We start from the raw sequence: 16,520 nt of genomic DNA on the forward strand, positions 1-16,520 counted from the left end.
AACCTAATGCATGAATGAAAACAGCTGATGAATATAATACACACAGTCTTTATATTCCCAACCCACATGTTATGCTCTCATTAATTATGAATTCCCATAATGTGATTTACAGTACAAACACAAGCCCTGCCTGCTGGGGGGGGGGGGGATGTCAAAAGTCAATGTGTTTTACACAGGGGGAAGTTTACATGCAGCTCGTATAGAAAGAGTCAGACTGGAGCACCTGACGGAGATTGACTTTCAGATTCACGTCTCTTCGTCCTCGTGTATCGAGAGGCGCCGTCGCTCTGACTGGTGACCAAACACAGGACGTGCTGTGAGTGACGGAGACGCCGTCAAGAGTTAAAACTCCTGCCGGGCCAAGTGCACTCCAACTGGAGAACAGAGCTGATGATGAAAACACGTCACAGAAGTGGGTCAAGACATTTAATTCATTAACGAGGTGTAGAAAAGTCTTTCAAATGAACTGCTGATTGCTTTTAAAGTAGAGCCACTCGTTGTATTCTGTTATTGTTCACCAGTCTGTGTATAAAGCTTCAAAACACTCTGAATAAAATACAACCTTGTCTCCTTAACGATATATTAATATATATTAATATATATATATATTAATGATACTTCTACGTGTAAACAATATGTTTTGAAAGAACCATGATGAGTACATTTGTAAAGCTTGTGCTTGTGCGTCACATTGTTCCTCTGTATGTATGTATCTATTATTAACACACTATATTTCATGTCTACTGTATATAATATTCTCCTGCTCTCGCTTTTGTATTTGATCATAATGCGTTCTTTGTATCGTCCTCCAGGTGGATTCTAGTGTTTAATGTCTCTGCCCTTGTTGGCATTTTGTATTTCTTTTGGTTTACTATAATAATGAAACATCCAAAATGATTGTATTGTAGTAAATATCTGTAAAAGAATTCACTGACAACACATGTCCCCTTGTTTAACGTACTATCTGCTGGAACGTGAAGCATAATGATTGTGAGGAGACTCAGATCTCTCAGATACGTTCGGGGGGAGATGGAGATCCTGGTTGAATACTGAGAAGGTCCTGTGCTTTATGTGTCCTCACAAACTCTGTGGAACAACAATACACTGCAGCACTACAAACAAACATCGCCAGAAAACTATATGCAGCTATTATGCTTCTCTCAAAATGTATTTAGTAACACATTTTGAGAGAAGCATAATAGCTGCATATAGTTTGTATTTAGTAACACATACGCATTATTTTTAGGACACGAGGTTGAACAATGCTAAGCTGGCACCTTCAAATTGCTTGTTTTGTCCAAGCAAAAGTCCAATAGCCAAATATATTCTCCACACAAGGCTGTAAGACTGAGAAATCAGCAAATCCTCACGTTTGAGAAGCTGGAAGTGGAAAATAAAGCATCACAAACTGCTTGAATGAATAATAGAGGATGGTCTGCGGTCCGGGAGCACTACGCATTAAGAATAAGATGCATTATGATTTATTGTCAAAGTGGCATACTAAAGAGTTGATTCTTCACAGTCGTGACGTGAAATGTATAAACGATGCAGAGTGTCGATGGTTTGCAATAACCTTGAAAAGCTCCATATAATGCAGAATAAACAGGTCGAGCTGAAGGTCAGAGGTCTCTCTGCAGGACGCACAACCTGCAGGAGGGTCGAAGAGATGCCTCCTCCAGTGGAGGATTCACATCGTATGAAGCTCCAATGAGTGGACACTCTGTGAAACATTGTGAAGACACATCGACGAGTGGCTGCAGGAATATGAGGGAGACCGGAGCCTCTATGTTCACGTTTAAAAACTGTGTTTACATTCCAAAGTTACTTTAATCTACTTAATATTTAACCTCATTTCATTTCAAAGTGGAATAATGAACTTTTCCTTTGCACAAACTATATTATACAACAGTGTCTGTCTTTCCCTTAACTGATGCCTCAGTCCTCCTGTGGGAAAGATCTTCTTCGCTGACAAACAGGACTTCAACTCCCTCAAACACATTTTGGGATGAACTGGTATGCAGACTGCGAGCCAGACCTTATCGCCCCAAAGCAGAGGCCGACCTCACTAATGCTCTCGTGGCTGAATGGGAGCTAATCCCTGCAGCCAGGTTCCAGAGTCTTGAGGGAAGACTTCCCAGAAGAGAGGAGTCTGCTGTGGCGGCAAGTGGACGTATCATTTTGAAAAAGCCTGCTCAACAATCACATGTGGGTGTAACTTTTTAATTTGTGTGGGTGTCCATATACTTGTGACCATAAAGTGTAAGCTCCACCTCCAGCATGCAACACTAACTCACTATGCCAAAACAATATTAATAATAATAATAATAATGAAGGGACTAATCTAAACATTACGTTTGATGTGTCGTATATTTAGACTTCTAACTAAGGATGCAAACATTACAAGTGTGGTGTTTTTCTGCGTCTAACTATTGAAAGGTCACGTTGCTATTTGTGTAACATGGTATCCAAACCCTCCCCAACGTGCACCTGCGTCAGGGATACTCTCTGTCTCACAAGACTCACATGTAGCTGTGGATGAATTATTTAACATTTGACGGAGATGAGGTATCCACTTTTAGATACGTCGCGTGGTACTGTCGCGTGCTCACATGAGAGTGAGTGATGGGACGTTTGCAGGCAGATGATGGAATTATTACGGTATGTCACAGAGTATGCATGTGTTGCAGGTTACTGTTGGAGACTCTCCTGCACCGTGTGCTCCTGCCTCTGGCTGCCCCGAGGATCTCTGTCCTCTCATGCGCGGAGATCTCATTTACAGACCCACAGTCCCCGATCAGGACGGGCTCACAGTTCTGTGACCTGTGACACAGCAGCAGCAAAAGTGACAATTACTTTTTCAAAATTAATCAAATTCTGGAAAGTATTAAAGCCACATGGCACTTTATGTGCTTATTTAAGAAGGTCTTTAATATGTAAATGTGTAGAAAAGTACTCACTGCACATATTGTAGGTAAAGCATTACTTCATAACTGATGCTGAGTGTGTGCCTTGTTGTTTTATTAATAACTCTGTTGCCTTGTTTCTGCAGGGCATGTATACTCAGCTACTTTGCATGGAAAAGGATTACAAATAAATACATGATATTTATATTGCAATGCAATATTTTGTCTCTAAAAAGACGGCAGCAACAGCCCCACAGTGGTTGATGTGATTAACTCAGGTGACGTGCATCCTATGGGTTTCTGCACAGAGGTTTTAACAGCAGCAGATTGTTTGTCGTCAGCACAGTTAATGTGGAACTTTTTGTATTACGCATGAACATCGAGGACAACAAGGTTTGATAAGTAAAAGCAAAGAGTTCTCTCTCTGTCGCTCTGTCGTGGAGTTAAACGGGGGTTTTTATGGGCCTCATTATATCTAGAGTAATGAGTCTGCACGGTCAAGTTCCCAAACACACTATTTCAGTGTGACAGCAACATCATAAGAGATCTTCTTACACAACATGAGCACCTCATCAGGCCAACAGAGCTGCCTCATATCTCAGACATTTGTCAACTTCTCTGTCTCTTAATGTTTCAGTTAAATCTCAAACTCTCCCAGTGATGAGCTTCAACTATCACTTTTTGAAACATTTGCAAATCTCAGGATTTATAACGCATGCATGAGATCACTCGCACTTCATAAAAGTATAGACGGATGCATCCGCAGATGTTTTCTACAGTACGTCCAGTACAAGCCATGAAACGTATCATCTCTTATATAGATTGCCGCTCTTATCTGTTTGACATATTGACGGGTGATGGGGTGAGTTCTGTATACATTGCAGCGCAGTGAGCGACTGCTTTGTGAGCAAGTTCAGGAGCTCATTTCAGGTGAGTGTCCTTCCAGAAACACACAGAAGTGAATTGAGCTCCTGGTTCCTGTTGACAGAGGGCTGCATTATTTGATGGATGATGGAATTGGACAAACTTGCTGTTTGCACAAAGAGTCGCAGAGTTACAGCAAACAACACCATTTCCACCTATTAAATCCTTGTGTGGAGTAAGTACGACAGCGTATGGGTGTCTCATCATCCATGAATGTAAATAAAACTAAAAGGGCTCCCTAGATTTAACCACTATTAATACTAATATGTTTGCTATTGTCATTGCTCGGCTGCTGGTGACTCTCTTTGCCCTTTGAATCATTGATGTGATCGATACTAAGTCTGTGCACTGCAGCTGCGGATGAAATCCAAGTCGGAACTTTAATATGAGGGCAGGCACAGTGACCACAAGGCATTGAATCATCCATAATAATAGCTGGATGAGAGACTGCCTGGCGGATGATGGTCAACGTGATGCATTAGGAAGGATGCTGCTGCAGAAGTTAAGGCTGGAAACGTGGATTCATTTCATCTTTTGAGTCAACAACCTTGTGCTGCAGCCAGTACTAGTGAATATCTATGACTAAGTTGCACCACATTGACATGCACATGCAGGAGAGGTTACTCCACACATGCATTACTGTGTGTGTGTGTGTGTGTGTAGAAAAGCTCTGTCAAAGCGCACATATTGCTTAACCTGCGCTTCTATAATAAATCACTGGGTTAGTGCGCGACAATGAGGGTCATAGAGAAGAATATTTCTGACCAAAGCAGCAAAAAGACATTCTTAAAAGGATGAAATCAGATCATGAACTTCAAGAGGTGAAGGTGACGGCTTTACAGAATGAGAATGACTCTGCAGAGTTCTGCCAAGGATGCACATTGAACTATGAAGATGCAGAGTTCTAGATCGAGGATATACAAAATTCAACACTGTATGGAACAACTTTGAGATGCTGCATGGCTCCATTTTTATATTGTTGTCAATAAACTAAGCATTTAGCGCCACTCTGATTCAATTATGAGTGTTTGGAAGAGATTGAGAATATAACACGCAGAAGTGTATTATAGTGAGCGGTTGGACTAGTTTCTGTGGAAGTTTCAATGTTTCCTTGTAGGGGTTATTGGGCTGGAGCATCACAGGTTGTAATACTTTTTATTTAAGTAGCACTTTCAGTAACTAATATGTGTATCCGCTCCACAATGTGATGGCTTCTTCTTTGGCTCATGAATACGTTCTGGTACCAAGTTCAAGGGTTCTACTTTGTCTTAGTCTATAAAGTGAAAACACAACGTCACCCTCTTCTTTCTGTCTCTACAGAGTCAACTACTCGATATGTGCCAACTCAATGAGCACCATATTCTAAACCACGGGTGTCAAACATGCGGCCCGGGGGCCAAAACCGGCCCGCCAGAGGGTTCAATCCGGCCGGCGGGATGACTTTGCAAAGTGTAAAAATGAGTTGAATGCTGTTCCAGATACCTGTGACAAAATGTTTTGTGCCTTTGTAGACACACTGTGATCAGTACGTTGTAACACACGTGTGTAAATGATAAAGTTGTTCATAATGTTTTGTAAAAAGATCAAATTAGAACATTTTCAGAATGTATTTGCACTAAAACGAAGGGAACATGTGGAGTTGTTGTTATTTATATGTTGTCATGCTGTGATGTTACAGGTCCGGCCCACTTGAGATCAGATTGTGCTGCATGTGGCCCCTGAACTAACATAAGTTTGACACCCCTGAATCAAAAGATTACGCCAGACGTGTTTAAATTGTCGTCCTGCATCTTTCAGACTTCAGTTGGGAGGAGGAAGCTCTTCGGGGACCTTTGTGAGGAAAGAAAGAGCCAGTAATATTTATGGATGGTTGAAAGTCATGGGTCAAAAGGTTTCACTCTCTGGCACACAGGCTCTGTCTGCACTTCAGCTTCACTAGGCTATACTATTTTTAACCCCTTAACCCGACTCGATAGATATATAAGCTTTGGGAATTAGATGTTATATTGCAGCTAACATTATAGATTATTTTACAGTTCATGAGACGCGGTTTTAGGCAAAGATGTCAGATGCACTCATCGTGCTGATCAGTACTACGCACGTCCCCTCGCTAACTAAGAGAAACCTTTAAGTGGCTGTTGTGTACCATTCAAAAACATGAAGGTAATATATAGCGACAGTTGAAACAGGAATATTTTCTTAGGATTGCAGGGACACATGGGGATTGTAACAGTCAAGGGACCAATTAGAATAATGTCCTTTTACCACAGAAGTCCCAGTCAGCCTGTGTGTCAGTGTGGGGCCCACACACAGCAGCCTGAGGATCCTTCACAATATCTGTTACCCCCTCTCAGGTGGTTAAACACACTTAGTTCAAATACATCCCTGGCGTGGATGCAAGTTACGTTTTGGTCGTGACTTTAAGAGCTTCTCTCATCATGCTGAGTCAAGAGCATTTGATAAAACACAAAGTGACAAACGCGTTTCCTACAGCAGCACCACCTCAATGTCTCAGAGGGATTTTGTGCAGACGAGCTGAGCAGAAAGGAGCCTGAAGCCCGAACCATGGTGCTCAGTGGAGATCCACACTGTCAGATGTCATTCACATGAAGAGCAGACAGAACACCTGCGTCTCTCAAACTGTGTTAGACGACAGGACTGGAGGGTCGCAGACAGGATGTGATCACACAGAACCAGAAGCACTGAATCCTTTACAAACTCCCACTGAAGACCCTCAATCTTCTCGTGAAGGAATGTCGCTGTTACGTGTTTACGAGGTCATTAATGACAGAAAACAAGTTGTACCCGTTTATATTCTAATTCATATGTTTATAAAAGTTCCTTACTTTCAAATGTGTTGAATAACAAACTGAACTAATCCGATTATTTCAGCAGCTCGATGACGCTTTCATATTTCTCCAGCCGGCCTCATGTGGAGTACACATGGTACAAGTTCTGTTTGAAAAGAGTTATAAACAGAGATGGCCGGTACCTGCTGGGAACACGCACGCACACGCATGACTGACCCTGAACATGAACACGCAGCCTGGCCGGTGGGACAGGTGTCCGTGCACACAGAACAGAAGCTCCGGCCCTCAGAATCGAGGCTCATTATTATTCGTTTTATACTTTTCTTATTGAAAAAAAATCCACAGAGAATAAATTCCACCCCAATTATATGTCCTCACACGTTGACAAGTTCTAACTTTTCACAGAAGTTTACGCTTGTGTTGGCTTCTGGTGACAGAGCAAGCAAAGACAATCAATGGAGGCAGCCCGACGGAGTGCGCTTTAGGAATCGAGTTGATAAAATAGATATAGACAAACTGTTTTATTCATAACATATTCATATTTAAACTATATAGCAATCACACTTTTCCTTCACTCAGTGAAGACACATTTGCATTTTGAGCAAAAAGTCTGGATTGAAGAAGACATCCTGCACAAAGTTATCTTTAAAAAGAAGTTTAGTTCACTCTGCAACATTTACTGTGCAGATCAGAAACGCTTTAAATCTGCAATGTAACTGCGATATACAAAGAATCCTTTTGTCCTTCAGTCATGTCTGCTTTGGCACAATACACTCTCTTTTCCTTTGAGAATGAGGCTCCATAATCTTGCAGCGACAAGATGCTCTCCCACTGAGAAGTGAGACTGTTCACAAATGTTTCAAGCTTCTTGATCTTTACGGGTTGTGCTTTAGTTTCCGTCTCCCACACAGTGTGTTCCTCAGGAGGCAGCGGCATTATGTTCTGTAACCAACGTACTCTAAATGCATACAATATGTGACACAAGCAAAAAGCAGCACATTGCATGTGTGTTAAAAGACCATGTTAATAATAAATACTGTATTTGTATTATTTGCCAATCCAATGGGATTATTTCTGCATAGTTTTCTCCACGGATGCGTTTTTAACAAATAATCATTATAGCAGAAGATGTCAAACAAGCTTTACTGATCTGCCACTTCCTGTCTAACGGTGGGGAATGTCCACCCTTTCATGTCTGTCGTGCCAATGCATGTATATAAGATAATCAAAGCTTTACTTTACGCTTTTATTTGGTGCCATTCTTCACAAGAGCCTCAAAGAAATGCGTCTAAAAATATATTATGCTAAATTCAGACTTCACAGTATCAGCCCGACCCAACAGACGTGCAGTGTTGAGAACATGCATCAGCGTCGGGTGCAACAAGTGCTCATTTCATCCAATGTACACGTGTGTGATGGAGGAAGAGAGCAGCGGACAACAGACCAGCGTGTCACAATAGTTGTGCAGCACAGAGCTGTGAACATGGTGCAAACAAGAAGTAGGTTGTTAATCCTCTCAGTGAACACATGAAAGCATGTGAGCCTGAGGTCAGGAGCGTTAGCACGAGTGTGACCGTACAGAACTGAATGTGCACACGTCAAATAGAGATGAAGGTACTGCCAACGATAGTATATACTAATACTTATAGTAATGGAACAAGAGCTCTGTGTCATCAAACATCAGTTTGTGGATGAACGGGAAACATGATTGAAAATGACAATTGCAACTTTTTCAAAAACTCTTGTTTAAAGGTGAAATATAGCAGCTGAAGCAAAGGTGTAAACATGACAAGTCCGTGGTGTTTCTCTTCTGATGAAACCCAACAAACAACTTCCCTCCTTCCCCTGCTCGTGGGAAAATCATTATCTAATGAGAGCAATGTTTGGGGAAGCTGGAAATAGCTCAATGAATATTTTAAAGCCACTGGCTCCAGAAGCTATTTACTAAGAGCCGGCTTCAGTGCGGTTCAAGAAAATAAATATTAACAAACAGTGGGGTGGGGGGTGTTGGGCAGCAGTGAGGGCTTGTCACTTCTGAGTCTTGCATGTGGTTGATTTCCTCAGTGCTAATCTTTGCGAGACAGATCTGGGATTAGAGAATCAGGAGCGTATCAACAGGTAATCCAGCTTGTGTGTCTCGCAGGCAGAGGTCAAGCATGTCAGCGTCTGCTGCTAAATATGGCCTCCAGGCAGCGAGGATCCCGTGGGATAAGCTTTGCACCCACCCTAACAAGCAGTGCTTGTAAGTCAGGTCACCGACTCTGGCTTTGTTTGGTTGGTCCACCAGTAGATCTGTGGATATCCAGAAAGTCTACACAGCACACTGTCCTCTCCAAACCCTGGAGGTGGAGTCCCATAAATCTAAACATAAGTGCTTCACTAACAAGGGCTGTAAACATTTAATAACATGCAATCAATGTGAGTTTATGAGGTCAAACGCTGCCCTTGACACTGATTCCAAGAGGTCGCTCTATTGACCGAAAGATCAAGAGACAACATCCCCCCCCCCACGGCTGAGGATGAAGTGTCTCGCTGCCCGAGAAATCTAGACCTCCGGAAATAACACTTAAATACTGGAGGCGCTCTACAGAGAGCATCCAGATCAAGATTGGAGAATTACAGTATCTTGGTTGTGAACTTCATGCCAGTTGCCTTACACCAGCATGATCAATAATACCCCCCACCCCCCCCACCAGAACAGCCTTGCAGCGCTGTGATGCAACACAGACGCTGGATATCATCCTCACCTGAGCAGGCAGAGGCCTTCACCTCCCAGAGTTCTGCTCATCACACCTCTGAGCTCTGCAGCTTCTCAGTGTGGAGGAGAAACAACGACGGCGTGTGATTGGCATCTATTTTATTCCAAGATGGAGGAGATTATAGTGAATTATTTAAAAGTCCCGGGAGTAATCTAAAATTCTGAAATGGATTAACCATTCAGTCAAAGTCCTCAAAGTCGTAATCCTTCAAATGTCAGTCCGAGTTGATTTAGAGATACTTACCATCGCATTGTTAAATAAATACAATCTTGGACTTGTCTTTACGGAGGAGAACTCTTCTCGCACCACAGGAAGGTTACATACAGATTGTTTAGCACCAGCCCACCATCACAGTATAATCACATCATGCAATAACCTCGCACTTAAATGAAAGGAAAAGTGTCCAAAATGACAAATGAGAGATGTGTGGAGTAACCGCTCCATCGCGCTCTCCCCAAACAATGCTGCGAGAGGCAGAGCAGAGGCTTTGTCAATCCCATTTGCAAATACAGCCTTTGCAATGTGAGGGCAACATCTTAATCTCTTACCTCATTAAACTGTATAATGTGCAATAAAATTCTCATTCCAGGCACAGAAGCTGAAAACGTTGACTTTAGAGTCCAGTGTTACTGCCAGCAGAGCACTGATGGTAAAACCCCCACCTGGGCCGCTGCAGCAGCAGGCTGCTTGTCTAACAGTCTGCATGCAGTGTGTGTGAAACTGTGCGCTTTTCACAGGGCTTCCTTTTAATACCTGGATAACCCTTCGTTATCAACTCATGAGGAGTCTTTTCATAATGTCCAAGAAATCATTTTAGTACGGACAACCCAGACCATATTGAACTATTTCTCTAAACTGCTTGTAACAGGGAAGTCTCTCGACCGCTTGGCTGTGCTTCCACCTTCAATAACTGAATATATTTAATAAACGTACGTCATGGAAGCCTGTGTGTCGGGGACACTCCCCTGCAAAGACACTTTATCCATCAACACAACTGCAGCTAATGTAAAGCCTCTGTTCATTCATTACAGTCTTAAATAATGTGTTTTCTGAATAATGATTTGTATTTGTATAAATGATCAATTAACACAGACATAAGATTATAACTCAGAACATTTATTTTTCATGTCTTGTGTCTTAATAAACATCAACTGTTGCTGTTTCCATTAGTTACTAATGTGAGTTTTAGTTTTAGTGTTTGCAAAAGCAATTTGTTTCAAATATGTTGGTAATGCTGCCAAAAGGAGGATTTAACACATCACAAACTATTTGCATGTGTTTTCATTTCACAGGAGTTTGTCGAGATCACGGGTACAAGCGGCTGAAATGTGAATTACTCCGTCACTTCAAACTACGGTCCTGCATCGTCTCACAATAGAAATCCATCCTGAGATATGGAATCACTTGTCAAATATAATGCATCAGGTCACAAACGGGCTGTCTCATCGATCGAGTCTCAAGGGTGCTTTAAATAGTTCCACTAGCACTATACATTACAAGGAAGAGCAAGAGAGATCCAGCTGAGAGTCTCCATTCACCGTCCTTATCAGACAAACTCCTTAATATATCCCAGTGATGGTAATTAACCAGCTCGGTTTGAACCTCAGATGGACTGTTTAGGATACTCCAGACAGCCTTTGGTCCAGATGCCTTAGATTTTGCCCGCTTGCATCGCCAACACTTTCCCCGGGGCTTCGCCTGTTCCAAAAAATTGTGTAGGAAAGCCTTCGCTTCTGCTCTGTCAGTCCCAGTGATCTTCAGGAGGAATGGCCCTGAACAGATAAGGCAGCCGGACAATGAGCATGTCCACCTGGCAAGGTGGGATGCTCCATCACGGGGCCCAGGGTTACTAAGGTGTCAGTAGCTCTACCGGTTCTCTACATTGACGAAGTGCCATATCCTCAATGGTCCCTGGCAGATACAGAAGACCTCCTGGCACAGGAAACGCTGCCGACTGCACTGACTGCAATGTCAGATTTCATTATAAACTGAAATTCAAGCTGCACTAAGCAAGAATGTTATGCAACAAGGACACAGTGTGTCGTGGTGTGAAGCGCCTGAAACCAGGCCCAGGGAAGCTACAGTGCTAGCACTCTAAAAAGACAACGTATGGACAAACCAGCGTTACCTCCTGGCAACTTAACTCTATAAACACGTTCACATCAATGTGTAGGACAAGATGCTGGTTTACAACTGTAGCATTGAACAATCCCGTTTGAGAAGGCTTTGGTTGAATGCAGGCAAACAGAGCAGTTGGCTCTCAAAACCCATCACCTGTCACCAGTAGCAGAGAGAAGGACCCTTGATAAACTGTCATCCATCCTGGACAATGCCCACCACCCTCTGCACAGCACATTCAACCGGCAGAGGAGCGTGTCCTGCTCCACAGACTGCTGTCCCTGTCCTGCTCCACAGACTGCTGTCCCTGTCCTGCTCCACAGACTGCTGTCCCTGTCCTGCTCCACAGACTGCTGTCCCTGTCCTGCTCCACAGACAGGCTCAAGAACTCTTTTGTCCCCCCGGCCATAAGACTGTACAACTCCTCTGTGATAGCCGGGGGATTCAGATTCAATTTAATTTCAGATCACAACAGCCTGTACTTTCACTTTCACTTTGTATTTATAACAGTTTTATTGTATTTCTAACATTTATCACTTTATCACTTCATTTTATTTTATTTTAAGGGTTAGTCTTATTTGAAATGTACATTTGTAATGGCGGGGGGGGTTTAAGCTACTGGATGCCTGAATTTCCCTCGGGATAAATAAAGTATCTATCTGACCATGATTTAGCTTTTTAATAGCCTAAAAGGAGCTTGTAAACTGCCTACTTGTGAAACAATCCGGTCGTGTGCTTCGTCTCTCGAGTCCAACTCCAGTCTCGCATCTCATGTTGCTCATCGGACTCTAAGCAATGAGCACAACCCCAGAAATACAGCTCCTTGTCCCCAGAGGCTTGTCGTCGTCTGTCCGGTGGCTGATGGCTTCCGAGACAATTAAAGAAGCAACAACACCAGTTTGGACTTGCGGATGTTAACACGTCGACCGTAACAGCTTCTGCATTTCTGACACTGCAGTCTTGTGTGCATGCATGTGCAGGTGTGTTTGAGTTGTATGAACCTTAATAAAATGCTGAATGATGCATGAAATACAAACCTTTCTAAATCTCCTGCAGGGCAGAGAGCTTTTGCTCCGTCCACAGAGAGATGGACCCACAGAATTAGAAGTTTCGGGTGTGTTGATCAATTTAAAAGGTTTTGATTCTCTCTCACAATGTTTGTCTCTCATCCTCAAGAGACTTACCAACTGGAAATACAGTTTCTTCCAACATGATGCTAGTTATCTGTCCAGACGGAGAGAGACAGTAGATTAGATACCATTTTGTGTGGAGCCAGCATTACAGAGCGTTTGATACCAAGCCATTGTTTTTCATTTTGATTTCCGTGGCTCGTTTTTAGAGTGTACAGTAGCCAGGGGGTAATTTCAAAACAGGCACTCCAGCAACTATATAACTAGAACGTTCAAATAATATATTTGGAAAGGTTCCTGAGCAAAATGAAGTGGGTTTGCATTTTTTTTTTGTCTTTTGTATAAATCAAACAAAAGCACATTGTGTTTCAAATGTGTGGAGCACACACACGTGCCAGTGAAACATCCCTGTCACACTATGTGTTTTAAAGGGGACCAATCAAGAAAAACTCACTTCTTCAGTGCTTGTGTCTTTAGGTATCTGGGGTGCAGAGCAACGCACAGATATTCAGACGGACAGCGTGAGAACAATAATGTGTTATTTGGACATTAAAGTATGAAGCATATGTCCCCTTTAACAGTATAATATGTTGGATACAAATAATGTTCAACCCAGAAAGTACGCTCATCAGTGTATCATCTTATACTCTGCCATCTTCTACAGCACACTATCTGTAATATAATATAATACAAAATGCCTTTGGAGCAATATATTCCTATTGTTGCTTTTAATTCACACGCTCCACAAATGAATAAATACAAACATAAATCTTGTGAATTTATTTAATCACTAATAGCGTTATGCTCTTTTTTTTAATGGACTTAAGTTGTTGCCAAGTCATTTCTGAGCCGTGTTGAGAACAGTCGGCCCGCTTCTTAAATCACAGCAGATGGCTCAAGAAGCGACACAAGAAGAAGGTAATCTGGATTTATGACCTTGCACATATGCTGAGTGCAGGGGCATCTGCTGTGATGAAAATGGCAGCTATTTTAATGAAAGCAGGAACTTTGCGCTCAAATCTCATAGGGAGAGAGGGGGGGTGTGGGGGGCTGTAATATTACAGCACATTACAGCAGCTGAAACAGCCTTGAGCTTGGCCTTGCAATCACAGAGCAGCATTGAATAACGCTCAGAGAGGACCTCACCGTGCTCGTTCTGTTCAGCCCTTCAACACATTTGTGTGGTGAAAAACGCAAGTCGTAATAACAGAATCGTCCCCATCATCATCAGCATCATCACGTCATGTGTATTTACCGTGTACCGCAGCTCTAAAATGCTCTTTGTGGCTGCTGTTGCATGCCTTACATCAGCAAGTGTTCCTGAGGTATTACCCAGGCGCTCTCACTCCCGCTGCTCCTTCACTCAGGCACGGATAAACAACTGCCAGGTGCTGTTACAGGAGAGGGGCAGGGATGATGGACAGACACATTAGATGTGTTCTGTCGTCGCTGAGGTAACACATGTCATTTGCTGTGAAAGAAAAATCAACTTAAAAAGTAATTTAATCTCTCAATTCTTTTTAAAAACAATAAATATCGTAAAATGAAGTAAATCTTGTTGTATTATTGTTATTTCTGTGTTTTAGGGTTCGTCCTGCTCAGTCAGGTCACCACACATTGATCCTGCTGTTTCAGCAACATGTACTTGTACGTGTATGTTCACACAGGAGCCGGCTGAACTGATGTATTTCTCTCCGTTACCTAAGCGTTGCTTATTCTGCTTTTCTCTCCACAAAGTTGCAATTTGGTTTGACAGCCATGACACGTAATCCTCACAGGGAGATGAGGGAGTGTAAGTCATGTCACATTGACTCTGAAGTAGAAACTGAATCACAGGCTGCGTGATAATGACCACTTTTCTCCTAGAGGAGGAGTTTTACGGCTGATGTTATTTTGACGTGAAAATAAAAGCCTCAGAAGTCAGACAGCTCTTTTATTGGAGCCTCGCGGGGAGGACAGTGAGCTCTCACTGTGTGCATTTGAATTGTGCTTAAAGCTCAAGCTTTATGACTAATTGGTTGTTAAACGACTCGAACACAAACAGAATCAGTTGTTTTCCTGCCCCCTCATCAGGGTAAGCGACAAACGCAAACAACGTCATCCATTTGATCTGCGATTGTTTGATTCGGAGAGGGGGTGCCTCAATCAGAACAAAGCCAAATCCTCATTAGCGATCAGAGCTGTCATCCTCAACAAAGTCATTTCCCACATTAACTTGTAAAACCGTCTGGGCGGCGAGGTAAATTCAAATAAAGATTTTTTTTTTCCATCCATATTCACACAATCCAATACGATGCCTTTGTTATAGATTTCCTGCAAAATGAATTACCCCCTATGTGAACTGCTGCACATTATCAAATATAGGTGACAGGTTAAATAATCCTCCCTCCCTGGTGTGTTCCAAGTGCGAGCACAGCTGACACAGGAAATGATAAATGAATGAAAACTGTGTTGATAAGACACCTGAAATGATTTTCTGAGCAAAGATAAGATCACACTTTGTGCAATAACTTGGTCAAGCCTTCCAATTTTCTTCAGCGGCCATTTTTCTTTTCATTGTTTTCAAATGTACAACGTCCCCACTGCACAACTGAAGGCTGACTGGAACATAATGACCTTCAACCCCTAAAGATGTGATGCTCCTAACATGTACGTGTGTTTTATACACTCACAAAAGTTAAGTTGAATTTTCCTTTCCTTTATGACCTTGGAGAACTTAAGGATTTACAACACATCTGGATTATCAGTAACATTTCTCTTCTGCAGCGCAGTGAGCTGATGCAGTGTAAATTAAGGGAGCTCAGTCAGGTCCAAGTGACAACACTTTCACCCTGAAAAGTGATGCACAGATGGCAGGTCATGAATCTTGACCGATAAACACCCTTGGCCCTATCAATTCAACTCAGCCTTCTCCAGTCAGACGTGGTTTATGAGAGGCTACTATGGGAACAACAAAGTTGGATAGGAAACAGTGTTTTCCCGACACGGAAAGGACCCTGTTGTCATCTCTTGAAACTGTGAAACTGTGTCATAAAGCTTTCAGATACAGCCATCCATCCTATTTTGTGCAGAGCTTGGGAATGTAATTGAGATGCATCTAATTCACTATGTTCAAATGGTAGCCGAGTGCTTTACCATTTTGTAATTTTTCCAAAAGCTGGCTTGTTAGGATTGCTTTAACCACTTAGAGCCTGTCAGATACGCCTCGCTCTTTTATTGATGATGAACGCGAGCGAGTGTGAATGCATCCAATGGCGGTTTTTCCTTTTTGTTTCACTTTGCTCCCCACTTCTGCGTTCATGCGCACATGTCCTGAGCCACTCCGGCGGATCCGTCACTCTTTTACCCTCTTTGAAGAGGGTAAAAGAGTGACTGCTGATGTAGATCCAATGGAAGCTGTGCAACTGACGCTCAAACCGGAGCCAAGTCAATTTGATTTAATTGGTTAAGAATTAACTGTGGAACCAGCATCTCAAGGCACTCCGGCTTTAATTGTGTCTCTTCTTCTCAGTGAAAGCCACACACTTTGACTGATTGTGGGACAGTCACTTCCACCAGCATCCAGGGTAATCACTGTTTATTCCCAGCATGGGTTTGCATGCTGACTACAGAGGTAATGACACCTCCATTCTAACATTTGGATGACAAGAGCACTCCTGTATGGCATATGCTTGAAATTTCCTGTAAAAGGTTGAGCAGGCTGGCATCTACGCATATGACCCAGTGCCCCCGCTGCTACAAGCTGCGTTGGTTAGCAGACAGCTACATTAGAGCCTGATGCAACCAGATCCAGCCTCCCTAAAGAGCCTGACTTTGTACTCACAATTTGCTAATCAAATTAGAGGATGGATTCTGAGCTGAACATCTGGTGTTTGT

This window comes from Cottoperca gobio, chromosome 20 (genome assembly GCF_900634415.1).
Source record: "Cottoperca gobio chromosome 20, fCotGob3.1, whole genome shotgun sequence".
Classification (NCBI taxonomy): Eukaryota; Metazoa; Chordata; class Actinopteri; order Perciformes; family Bovichtidae; genus Cottoperca; species Cottoperca gobio.